The following is a 13,908-nucleotide window of genomic DNA, read 5'->3' as shown; positions in this document are numbered from 1 at the left end:
AGAAGCCAACGGATCCATGGTCAGTGGCGGCAAAGGGACAATCGTTGGGGCATTTTAAACTCGTGACTACTCGAGGCTAAGCTAGGAGAAACGAAGGGAGTGGGGATGACAACAGGAGTAGACTCTCTAATGACTTCTCTAGACTCCGACTCTGACTCCGACTCCGACTCGAACTCATCGTCTTCTGGTTCTCCTTTGAACATCTCTCCTTCTCCAGTGGTGAGCTTGAAGAGCCTTCCCTGGTTGTTGGTCCATTTGATTGACTTTCTCCATCCTTCTCGCTTTGCTTTGTGTCGGTTTCGTGATCAATGCGGTAGGGTTGAAGCGATCGTCTGAAGTATCATAGTGATGATCTCATCTGTGCGTGGCCCTAATGAATCTGTCCTCTCCAAACAAAAGACTAACAGCTTGTTTGTCTAAGCAAGGTGCTTGACGGGTTTTGACGGTAGGAACCGTTTCTGGAGGAATGAAGTAGCAATCGTGAAAGATCTCGATTCCGGCTAGCTTCCTCTCAAGGTAATGCCAAGGTTCGGGGAATCCGTGAAAGAGTTCCGAACTTCCTTCTTGCACAAAGTATTCGTTTAAGGTAGGGAGATAGGGCCTCATTAGGACTCCCACATGCTTACGGTTTTGGACTTGGGCCAGCATTTCGAGGATTTCCTCTTTTGTGGGTTTGTACCCTAGTTCAAGTGGTATCCTTGTTGAGTTGCCTTTCTTGTGTGGTGCGAAGGTATTCTTCCGAATTGGGTTCAAAGGCATTCTAGGGAAGTATCCCTGGGACTTGAGTATGTGGTTGACCACTAAGTTGGAGTAGGGATTGTAGTATAAAGGTGCCAACTCACTTTCTATGACATTTACGCTTTGGAAGCCCCCAAGTTCGTATATGGGATCTACAAGGACTTGATTGTTTGATTGTTTCTCGATTATTGCCTTGATGGGTGACGAAGTGATCGTCACTACTTTGCCATTTAGTGGGATCTTGATCTTTTGGTGCAGGGTGGATGTTACCGCTTTGGAAGCGTGAATCCAAGGCCTTCCCAGAAGTATATTGAATGAAGCTTCGATGTCCACTATTTGGAAGTTAACTTTTCGTTCGATTGGTCCCGTAACTATGGTTATGCTAGCAAGTCCAACCACTTTTCTTCGTGTACCGTCATATGCACGTACACCTTGATTGGTGGGAGTCCAATCCGACTCTTTCATGCCTAGCTTGTATGCCGTTTTGAGGGGTATAACGTTGATCATGAGCCATCATCTACCAAGGTCATTGGCACATTCTTCTTTAGGCAAATGATGCTGAAGTGATGTATAGAGCAAGGTTGTGACTAGCGCCAAAAGGTGGTAAGTCTTCGTCTGAGAAAGTAATAGGATTACTTAGCTTCGGTGATTCTTGGAAGACCAAGTTGACTACATCTTCAGGAGTGGAGTTATGTGCTACACTTAGCTTGGCCAAAGCTTGCAGTAAAGCTTGGCGATGTGGGAATGAGCTTGCTATTAATTGCGGATGAAAGATCACCTTGGTCTTTTGTAATTGCTTGAGCAATTGATCAGTGGGGTCATCTTCGTTGTCATTTGGTGTGATGATGTTGGTTGGACCGTTTTGAGTAGCATTTTGATATGGGCGACCCGAACGAGTTAGGTGATCCACATCTTGGTCTTTGCCATTTTGGACTATTTCCTTGACTACGGAGTTTTCAATGAGATACTCGTCTTCATCATTATCGGCCCAAACCCCATTGATTGCAGTTAGTTCCCTCATTCTCATGATGTCACTTTCTAGTCGTATGATTTGATCAACTAGTTTATCAACCACGGTAATTACCTCTTGCATAGTGGCATCTTGGGAGAAGATTAGCGGCGCATGTTCTTCGGGTATTGCGTTGGGATTGCGTAAGGTTGTTACCATGCTCTCTAGCTCCCACACTTGTCTATCTACACTCCTCGCCCATGTGATGAAGTCGGAAATGGTAGGGGAGATAGTAGAGTAGAACCCCTCTTTCTCAATTGCATGAATTTCATTTTCGGTGGGAGAAATGAGGTGTGAGCAATCTAAGGTAGATTCATCACTTGTAATCACTAGAACTCCAAGAGGATTCTGAGTGTTGTTGGGTTTACCTCCTGGTGGTATTGGGAGTCGACCATCTTCAATCATATCCTGAAGCACGTGTTTCAACTTGTAACATTTTTCTGTGTCGTGCCCCTTGCCCCTATGGTACTCACAGTATGAATTTTCATCCCAGAACTTGGATTTCTTTTCGGGTTCGGGAGTAGGTCCAATGGGTTGGAGTTTACCTTGTTTCATTAGCCTTTTTAGAGCGTTGGAGTAAGTATCCCCGAGGTTTGTGAACTTCCTTGGTGGGCTAGTTTTCTTGGATGGCTCGAGAAGGTTAACCTCATCGGTCTTGCTAGTAGAGCCGTATGAACGACTTGTGGACCCTTGATATCCTCTACCTACTGTTTTGGACAAGAGTCCTTTACGGATGTCATCTTCGATTCGTGTCCCTAGTACAGTTAAGTCTTTGAAGCTTTTGATGTTTTGATATCTCAAATGATTGGCATATATGGGCTTGAGATTATCCACAAACTTTTCCACAAGAGTGGCCTCATCCGGGCGTTCGACTAGTTGAGTACTAGTCTTCCTCCACCTACTTAGGAAGTCGGTGAATCCTTCTTTGTCATTTTGGGTAAGAACCTCTAGAGTACGCATGTTGACTTGGATCTCGGCATTATCCGCATATTGTTTAGAGAACTCGATTGCGGCGTCCTCCCAAGTAGCGACCTTCTTATGATCTAAAGTGTAGAACCATTGCTTCGGGATGGTGTCAAGAGATGAAGGAAAGATCCTTAAGAACATCTCGGGTTTGATGCCTTTGATAGACATGTAATCCTTGAAGGCACGGATGTGGTTCAAAGGGTTCTCGTGCCCCTTGAATTTAGGGATATCCGTCATGCTAAAGTTAGTTGGTAATTTGGAATTGACGGCTTCATACTTGCGATTGTTCTCCATGTAAATGTCATTCCCCTTAAGGTACATCAATTGTTCCTCCAGATGTTGGAGTCTTTTCTCAGCTATAGTCATCCCCGCGAGAGGATTTTCATCTTTAGACTCGTCATCAGAAAAACGTACTTCACTTTTAGGGGAAGGCAACCTTCCCTCTACCTCAAAGATACGGCCTTCGATAAGTTCAAGGCGGTCATAGGTTTGTTCTTGAGTGATTTGTATTTGGGCTAGCGCGGCTAGGATTCGATCACTATTCTCTTGAAGTTGCTGGAGATTTGTTTCATCACTTGATCCGGGCATCTTGGAAACTGGATAAGAGATCGGCGACGAATCAAAACACGATCGACCATTCTATCACACTTGCTAAAAGAGGAAAAGTTTTGACTCGTGAAGTGGGTGTGTGCCACTTGTGTTGAGTGAGTTTTGAAGAAAGACAAGGTCTTTGAAAATGTGTGTCCTAATCAACTGTAGTGTAGTTGTAGGAGTGGACTCGAAGTGAGGTTTTGAAATGGGCTTGCGGCCCGAATTTTGACGCGACAAACGGACGGAGTTTTGACCGGATTTTTGCGCTAATTAAAGGCCCTATTTCGAAATTCTTGTTTTGAAAAAAGGATTTTGATTTTTTGAAAATTCGTCATGGTTCTGTTTAGAAATGGTGATCACGTAGGGTTTACACATTTATACAAGCATTATAACGGGATGCTGAGTGCATTTAGAAGGGTTTTGGTTTAAAGGGTGGGTTGCCATACCGAACCATCAAACCCGAAGTCTGTGGAGAGGCTCGTGCCAAACAAGAGTAAGGCCGATTCCTAGTCCATTTCCTCAAGTAGTGAAGGCCCTTGATACAAACAAGAGTAAGCATCATGGTATGGATGACGTCAATCGCTATCCATCCTTAGGCCCAAATAAGAATTAGGACCGTTTAGACGGGACGATTGGTCGAATGGGTTGGGTTGGGCCTAGGAAGGCCGAATAAAACGGTCTAGGAAGACCGAGTTATGAAAACCGACAATTGTCTTGTACAAATTATTCCCTAACCTTGTTCAAGTTTCACCCTAGCTACACGTAAGTGTATTATCCCCAGTGAGTCGCCAAACGTGGACAGCGGGCCGCCCCACGGGGCGCTTGGTGAGGAGCGAAAACAAGCGTTTGCATTTTGTATGGAGTCGCCACCAATTTTTATGGGAAATTGGAACCGTTCGAATACCTCATGTCATGTCAAGACATAAAGCAGTGACATGAACACTAAGCAATCGTTACCCTTAGCATTCTATGTCTAGAATGACTCTCGTGGATGCCAATGAACACGGGTGCTCACGGAGATCTGGAGTAAGGGGTGAGGGTACGTATTAGGAAGCTCTTTTGATCGAACACCTAATCCCGCCCGCCTCGATAGCGGCCTCTACTAATGATTAGGGAAGTTATTCATACTTGATATATCGTCGGTTATATGCATGCAATGCAACATCCAAGTTTTAATCCTAGCATGTGAGAATTGACTAAGTCGGTTGACAATTAATTAGCATACAATTGATGTCGAAGTTGGGATTTAAGTCAAATTACATGTGAAAACATACAAGAAATAGGAATACAATAATCATAAATTACAATAATGAAAATTACAATAATTACATTGGAATAGGCGATTTATGTCGAAAATACCTTTAAAACGGAGAATTTGATAAAAAGAATAAAAAGAATAAATTAAAAAAACAAACGAACAGGAATTAGCGATATTACGGATAATAGTTAGTTAATTACGTAAGCTAATTAAACTAGGTCAAGGTAAACGGAGTTGGGGACGAACTCAACTGGAACAGCAAAGCAGAGCTGCGCCCTTTGAGAGAGAGGCGCAGCGATTCTTTCGCGTCTGTTCTAAGTGAGTTCGGGCAGTGTGAAGCGGAATCGCAAATCGTTTAATTGGTAATTTTAATGATGGATTAAATTATTTGACTCGGATGAAAGTGATTAATGGATTTTTTACATGTGATTAAAGTCATGAAAACAGTAAAACACGAATTAGACGGATTCAAGACGAGTTAATTTACATGAATGAACGATATTAATAAACGAATTAACAAAACTAGCTAAACAAATTAATTAGACTAAACATGATGAATATACAACGAATATGTGAAAGCTATATCAATGATCGAATTCCAGAAACTCAATATGAACAAATTGAATCTCTAAAATCCGGGTTTGAAATTAATAACGAAAACCCGCAAATATTGATTACTTGGGATTTAAGGCGGATTTTAATGATGAATGAAACATGTGAATGAATGATGAATTAATAAGATACAACATACATGTGAGATATAATATTATGATGTCGAAGAATTAACAAAAACAAACGAAACAAGTAAAAAACACGAACGAATTACAGAGAATAAACGAAGAAGAAAGGAAGCGAGAATCGCGCTGACCGGCCTCACGAAAGAGGCGCAGCAGGATCGCGCTCCTTCAAGAGCGCGGCGATTCTTGCGTCCTTTCTCGACAGTTTTTATCGGAAATCCGCAAAAACAGGTTTTAAAGCACGGTTTTAGAAATCGGTTTCAATGGTGTTTTCGACGTAAACCTTACAATTGATGATAATAAATAAATACAATAAATAAAAGAGAAATTATACACCCTCAGACTTACATGTTGAGGGAACGAGAAGAACTAAGAAAATCGATTAGTGATGCTCGACGCGAATGCAAAGAGAGTGCCCTCGTAAGAGGAAAACGATTGATTTGATTAATTAGATTGATTATTGGTGTAGTTGGTCAAATTGGTCGGTCATGCAACGGAGAGGCTGGTACCCGGAAAGATCCGAGCTTACGTGGTCGAATGTTCAAGCACGTAGGCGCCAATTAGTAAGAACAAAGTCTAGAATGCAAAGGGAGAAGAGAAGGGCGGACACTCGCGTGAGAAATATGAGGAACGAAGGCTCCTATTTATACTAATCACGTGAAGGTTTAGGGTTTCGGAGACTCTTTGGAAGTGAATCTCGGAAAGATATGTAAAAGATACGTAAATCATGCGAGAGAAGGGCGGGAAGATGCGCGCAGCCCATCGCTGCGTCTCTTGGAAGAGGCGCAGCACTGCGTTGCGTCTATTCCCGGGAGGTTTCCTCCGTGAAGAAAGATTTCCGTGTTTGAGTTATGGTAGGACGGAAATAATCCGATCTTCCTTAATTTTTATTATGAATATTGCGGGATATTATTTGCCAAAAGATAAAATTTGTGAAATATGGAATAGAAATATCCGGAACATTCCGACTCGGGATTTAACAGTTATCAGAAAATGGAGACGGTTTTTGACCCGGACTCCGAATGTACTCTAATTACTGCCAAAACGACCGTATCAGGACGTAGATGACAACTAAGAGGTCGACATTAATATTTGACCAATCACTTGACGATAATCTTACGAACTGTCACAAATCGTTCCGCGAATCAAACATGCGGCCCAATCATCACCGGGTGGTTTGCGGGAGGTGCAGAAACGAGGTGTCTACAACATGTTATGATTGATGAAATGTGAGCCTACGAATCCTTGCATTTTTTACCCATCACCTATCTTTTCAATGAGACTTGTAAGACATAAACCACTCGAGTCTCATTAGACCATGCATATTGTTGAGTAGGGAAGATTAAGTCGACTTGTAGGTGTTGTACAATCTAATCGATTCGGCTCCGGGACCCAAACTTTCCTAGGATTGTAAGATATAAACCAACTCGATCCATCACAACAATAATTGCTTGCTTATAACTTGAGAATATGTTTGTATGATCAATTCCCATGAATCCCCTATGACCCCATGACACCCTAGTGACTTTTATCAATTGTTTACATCCCTTTTAATTTATCTTGCTTGTTTACTTTCATTGCTATTTAGTTTAGTGACCTTCTACTTCAAACCCCAATTGTGACACCCTTAGACACCACTAGTTGCAATAGAAATCTCATCTCAATTCCCGTCCCTTGGGATCCGACCTTTACTTGCCTCTTTACTAATTGTAGAGTTGTTTGTGAAGTTATAAATTGTGTTTTGGTCTAGGTGCTCCTAACGACAAGTACTGAAAACTAAACCCCTCACGAGGGATCACGACCAAAAATGGCGCCGTTGTCGGAGACGGTGTTAACTTGATTTAGATTTTCTTGTATTGTTATTAGTTGTGTCTTTCTTTGCCTTGGGGAAGTAAAACTCCTCAAGGTTTGTTCTAATTATTTTCGAGTTGTTTGATATTTTGCATGTCTAGAAGTTCACAAGGTGACTTGTTACCCTTTGATCACGAAATTGAAAGGACTTTGACAACCAATAGAAGACTTGCTAGGAGAACTTTGAGAGGTATCGGTGAGGTTGTAGATATTCAACCAAATACTATTGAGTTCATCAACCCTTTTGCAAGAGAAGGTGAGGAGAAACCAACACAAAATCAACCCACAATGCCTAAGTTTTCATCACATTCCGTACCCACCGAGGAGAACCTACCCAATGGTACTCCCACACCACAACACTTAACCGGAAATTTTATTGCCAAATCTGCATTTATCCAATTAGTCGAAAGAAGCCAATTTGGGGGGATGCCTAGTGAAGACCCTCACTCTCATATGGAGACTTTTTGCGACTATTGTGATGCGATTTCTCAAACCGGTGTAACTCAAGACCAAATTCGATGGGTCTTATTTCCTTTTTCTCTAATTGGCACCGCGAAACAATGGTTAAAAGGCCTTGATAAGGCTACTCTCGGAATTGATTCTTGGAAGAAGTTGGCTCTAACTTTCTACTAAAAGTTCTATCCACCGGAAAAGACTAACATGCTAAGAGCTCAAATTACAGGCTTTAAGCAAAGAGATGAAGAATCTTTGTATGAAGCTTGGGAGCGATTCAAGGGAATTTGTCGCTCATGCCCTCATCATGGACTTAGCGAGTGGTTCTTGGTACAACAATTTTGGAACGGTCTTTATGAAGATTCGAGGAACATTCTCAACATGGGATCAAATGGAATGTTCACCGAAGTTGATGACAATCAAACTTGGAACAAAATTGAGGAAATGGCGGTCCATAACTCACAATATTGTAGACCTCGCAAGGCTACTAGAGGAGGAAAGCATGAAGTGGACTCCATTACTCAATTGGGTGCTCAACTTAGTGCTCACATTGATACCATCAATTTGAAGTTTGAAAAAGCTATGGCTAGACTTGAAGAAGCCTCAAAATCACCAAAGCATCATGTTAATGCCATGACGGCATCTTCATCAATCCCAAGTGGGATATGTGAGAATTGTGGAACTTTGGGACATGACCAAAGTGAATGTAGGGGAACAAATGAACAAGTGAATGCTTTCCAAGAATACAAGAGTGGTACCCCTTATTCAAACTATTACAATGAAAACACCAAATTCCATCCAAATCTATCATACAAAAGCCAAAATGTTCAAAACCCTCAACCACCATACACCCCACCTCCCATGAGAAACCAAAATCAAAGACCCTTTTACAACCAAAACCAAGGTTACCAAAATCAAACTCCATACAATCAACAAAATGACCAAGGTTTTGATGTTAAAAAAGCGGTCCTCCAAATGCAAAAGAATCAACAAGAGTTTTTCACTCAAATGCAAAAGGATAGTCAAGCAAAGGAAATCACCATCAACAACATCCTAGCTCACACCAAAATGTTGGAAACCCAATTGACTCAACTAGCATCTTCAAGCTCACAAAGACAAAAGGGGCAATTACCACCTCAAAGTAATCCCCCAAGACATGAAACGGTTAGTGCCATTCACTTGAGGAGTGGTACAAGGTATGAAGCACCGAAGAAGCAAGTTGAGGATGAAGTTGTGGAAGCTAGTGACAAAGAAGAAATTGTGCAAAACTCCAAGGATAGAGAACCATCAAAAGAAGAAATTTCAAAGAAAAATGAAGACAAGGTCAAGGAGAAGGAGCCCATTGTGATTAGACTTCCTTTTCCAAGTCGTCAAGTCAAGCCCAAATTTGATGACCAAATTGGAAAATTTATGGAAATTGTGAAGAATTTGGAAGTCTCAATTCCTTTCACGGAATTAATCAATCACGTGCCGGCCTATGCAAAATACATGAAAGACATCCTCACAAAGAAGAAGTCAATCCGGAAGCTTGAGACTATCGCCTTCACTAAGGTGAGTAGTGCAATACTTCAAGGGAGTTCACCTCCAAAACTCAAAGATCCGGGAAGCTTCTCAATACCGTGTACTATTGGCGACACCACGATCAACAAAGCCTTATGTGATCTAGGGGCTAGTGTGAGTGTTATGCCGTACTCGGTGAGTAAAAGGTTAGGGATAGGAGAGCTTAAATGCACCAATATCACACTCCAAATGGCCGATAGATCGACGAAGACACCATTAGGGATATGGGAAGATGTTCCCGTAAGAGTTGGGAAATTTTTCATCTCGGTGGACTTTGTCATTGTTGACATGGAAGAAGACTCCAACATTCCAATCATTCTAGGAAGACCTTTCTTACACACCGCGGGTGCGGTGATTGATGTGAAGCATGGAGAGCTCACTCTAGAAGTGGGAGATGAGAGCATAACTTTCAATCTTGACAAGACCATGAGAGCTCCCCGTTTGCATGAACCATGTTTTATGGTTGATCATTATAGCCGGAAGGATGATAGGAAGAAGTCGGACTTCCAACGGAAGAAGAAAATCGATGATGCTCCATTCAAAGAGCAAGTGAATTGTAACAAAGAGAGCTTGAAAAGCTCACCAAAGTCAAGCAATGAAGAGGATGGCCTCATTGGCCAAGACAAGGAAATGGGAGAGTTGTCTATATCAACTCAAGAGATCTTTAGTGATCAAGTATATGAAGTTTGTGGTCTTTGGGACGATGAGTTTGAAGGGATTTTCAATCCCTATATTGGTAATGCTATCGATCAAGACCGACATGAAGGACAACAAGGGCAAAGGTCTATTGAAGATCTTTATCATGATAATGAACAAGCTTTTGACTACTTTTTCAAGGTGTTGAGCAACATCAACAACATCTTGGACATGCCCCCATGACATCTCACTAAGGATGAGAGTTTGGTGGAGTCCTCCCTAAACCACCATTTGTAAATATTTCTAACTCCCTAACATGCATTTTAATTCCTACATTGCATTTTTTGTCATTTTTGGATTTTTATGCTTTGGTCAAGGTAATTATCATTTTTGAGAGAAGTGAGGGAGGGACTAATGATTTAATTGATGGGTAGTGCTTTAGCTTAGTGTGGGGATAGCATTTGCCTAGGCTATTCATGCCTTAGTAGTGCCCCTACAATGAAGAACACGGGATTTGAAGAGTGAAAAATGACAAGGGATATGCAAGTGCACAGATGGAACTGAATCCGGGTAAAACAGGGAGAATCCGAGCGTCTTTGCCAGAATTCGCCCGTCCATTTTAACTGAGAATTTGAAATTTTGGGACTGTCGAAGAATCCGAGCGTCCTGGTAGAGAAGACGCTCGTCTTCAGAAATCCGCCCGTCTTGACAGAAAGACGCCCGTCTTTTTGCCTGTGAAAAACAAGAAAGCTTGCTGTCTTAGAATCCGCCCGACTTCAGCAGAAGACGCTCGTCCTGCAATCAAAGAATCCGAGCGTCTTTGCTGAAAGACGCCCGTCTTTAGGCGAGAATGCTGAACCCAAAATAGGCAGAATCCGAGCGTCCCGAAGGAAAGATGCCCGTCTTCCCCTGCAGTTCAAAAATTTTTGGGTATTTCAAATACCCCCTCCCACATTCATTTCTTCATTCATTCATTCAAAACACTACCCATAAACCCCAAAAATCAAAACCCTCATCCTCTTCATCACCAAAACAAGATTTCCTCAACCAAATTCAACAAAATCAAATCCAAACTTCCTTTTAACAACAATTAGTCACTCCTCTTCCAACAAAAATCAAACCAAGCACCAAAATCTTCAACCTTTGAGTCGATTTTTGAAATTATAAAGGCAAAGGCTTTCATCTTAAAATCGATTTGGGTATACTTGGAAATTGAAGATTTTCACTCTTTTCTTGGTATAATCATCAATGGCAAGAACAAAAGGATCAACAAAGGCACCTAAGGCAAAGGCACTCTCAACAAGACAAAAATGTCTTCAAGCAAAGAAAGCTTCATTGGCTATGGTGGTAGCTAGTTCAAACTTGGAAGTTCAACAACAACAAATTTCTCCCTTGGAAGCAACAACATCAACAACTCCGGAAATTGCTCAATTATCAAACTATCCGGAGGTAATTTTCATTTCTAACTCCCATTGGGATACATTTGCCAAGTATGCTAGGAAATCCTTTCTACCCACAAAATTCATATGTGAAGATGCCTTGAACAAATTGGGTGTCCTTGAACAAACAAAAGCCTTCTTTGAAGCCATGGGGTTGGGAAAATTGTTTGCTACAAGAGAATTGACATACCCCTCCCTTACCTTAGAATTCTTGAGTTCTTTGAAAGTAACTAAGGTAGAGACTAGAGAAAACATCGAGTTCCGCCTTACTAATGTGAGTAGGCGCATCACCTTTGATGAATTGGGTAAAGTATTGGGTCTTAGTGATTCACCTAGTTATTACAAGAAGCCCGAAAAATATGACCTCGCTCCTCTTTGGGAGGCGATTTCCGGGAGGAAATTTGAGAACTATCATGCTAGTCGCGCTCTATTAGTCCACCATCCGGGCATTAGAGTGTGGCACAAGGTCATCGGGAATACTATCATTGCAAGAAAAGACACTAACCACTTTACCAAGCTCGATTGTGTTCTACTTGAGTCGGCCTTAAATATTGGAAGGGAATTCACCAAGCCTTACAATTCTCTAAGGCTTTTGGTGGAAAGATGGCTAAATATTGATTGTGGAAAGCAAGGCACCGCTTTTATTGTAAATGGAGGTCTAGTCACTCTTTTGGCTAAGTACTTTGATCCGAATTTCAACAAGGATAGCAAGTATGTGGCGAAAAAAGGGGGTCATCTCATTGACATGGATGCCATGATTAACAAGTACAATTGGGTTACCCATAATCCTCTTGACACCAAATATGGGTGGCTCACCAATGATGCTAGATCTTTTACTTTGCCTTCCAAGATATGCCGTTTGAGTGTCCATCAGACCAACTACCTCCTCCCCATCTCAAAAGAAGCCGAATACATCATCCGTCAACAAAGGGGTGAAATTGAAATGCCCTCCTCCTCCATTGTCACACCACCCTATCCATTCAAGTATCAAGAGTTCAAACCCGAAGGTGTTGAAGTAAGCAAAGACTACATGACTCTACTTATGCAAGAGATGCACAAACAAGCTTATAAGGATCGGGAAGATGCATACTTAGCCCAATATCCACCCCTCCTTCATTTAGCTAGGCAAGGACTACTTGATCCTTCATGTCCTTTGCCTAGTTGGGCGGATAGGGAAGTCTTCTTTCCAGGTGCATCTAGGGGTGAGATATCGGGTGGCGATGAGGTTGTCGGTGATGAGGTTGTTGATAAAGGCATTGATGAAGAGGTAAATGAAGAGGAAGAGGCTAATGAAGAATAAGAAGATGATGAAGGAAGTGAGCAAGGAAGTGAAGAGGGAAGTGGTGATGAGTCCACTTTTATTGAGGAAGATGATGACAATGATGATATGGTAGAAGACTAAGCAAGCTTTGGAGGCTCCTACCCTCTTGAGGTTTGTCTACTTCTTTCTTTGTTTTATTTATTTTATCTTGATCAAGGTTGGAGAGTCCTAGCAACATAGAGGACTAACACCTCGGCCCCATTGAGGTGTTCTTATTTCATTGTTCCCACTTTTGAAAATCCAAAATGACAAATTTAGTTTCATGGATTGCATCTTGTGTGAATGAACTACCCCCAACTTTAGAACATTAGAAATAATGTCTATCTTGGTTTGGGGAAGTACATGCACACGCAACGGGAGGTAATCTAAATTACGCTCTCCGTCATAAACAAAAACCCATGCATCATGTAGTGTAGTATAGTATAGCTTGCATTTAGTATAGAAATCATGCATCATGTTTGCATAATTTTCCATCATTTTGGCCATTGAGGACAATGCCCATATTAGTGTGGGGATGGGGAATTCTAACTTAATTTATTCAAAAATTAAAAAAAAAAAAAAAAAAATTCGAAAATCCATAAAAAGTTGAAAATTTGAAAAATCAAAAACATGTTCATTTCCTTTGTAGTGTAGTCATGTATATATTGTGTTTATTTTATCCTTGTTCACATTGATTGACTACACCACATCCGAGACATGAGGATCATGAAGACCGCATGGTATGATCTTTCCAATCTCCTTTTTCCTCTTTATGTTAATGACTATGTGGCTTTATTTTGATTGATGCGGTATAACAATGTGAACTTAGGACTTGCTTTTAGTTTATATGTCATATTAGTTGGTAGAAGCATATGCATTAGGATGTATATATGTTAGTTGCATCATGGCATGTAGTTTGCATGTTAGAAAATTTTTGTGAAGCCGTCTACTTGGGAAGCTTGACAAGTGTATATAGGCCCTAGTAGATGCTTTTTCTTATTAAGACTTTGCTTGTTAGAATACTTGTAAAACACCCTAGGATGTGTCATGCTAGTATCCTTTGACCCATGGATTAAGGCCTAGTCAAGAGTACCTTATGGTGTGATAACTCCTTGGCTACCGTTTATTCCAAGGTGACCCTTGAAACCATGCATCCATCCATCATCCATGTTCTACAACATTTTTGTCATCAAAGGGAATGGGCACAAAAAGAAATCAATTTGAGTTCAATGAAATGAAAAGTGAAAGAAAGTTTGCAAAATGCATCAAATGAAAAGAGGAGCAAAAATAGAACTCCTATGCTTCAAATATAAGGCACCCTCACTACATATGGGGTGACTTTGAAAATGTTCAAAAAGAAATGCAAAGAA

The 13,908-nt window shown here is 41.2% G+C and overlaps 1 non-coding gene across 1 annotated transcript; it reads right to left on the bottom strand.

Annotated features, from left to right (window-relative positions):
- Positions 1–7,810: 7,810 nt before the first annotated feature.
- On the bottom strand, positions 7,811–7,917 carry LOC141589386 (small nucleolar RNA R71). Its single transcript, XR_012520327.1, has one exon. It is a non-coding gene; the product is annotated as a small nucleolar RNA R71 (small nucleolar RNA).
- Between the last annotated feature and the right edge of the window lie 5,991 nt (positions 7,918–13,908).

The sequence above is a fragment of the Silene latifolia genome, chromosome 6 (assembly GCF_048544455.1).
Source record: "Silene latifolia isolate original U9 population chromosome 6, ASM4854445v1, whole genome shotgun sequence".
NCBI classification, from domain to species: Eukaryota; Viridiplantae; Streptophyta; class Magnoliopsida; order Caryophyllales; family Caryophyllaceae; genus Silene; species Silene latifolia.
The sequence above is the reverse complement of the archived record's forward strand: the minus strand, read 5'-3'. Positions and strand labels throughout refer to the sequence as shown.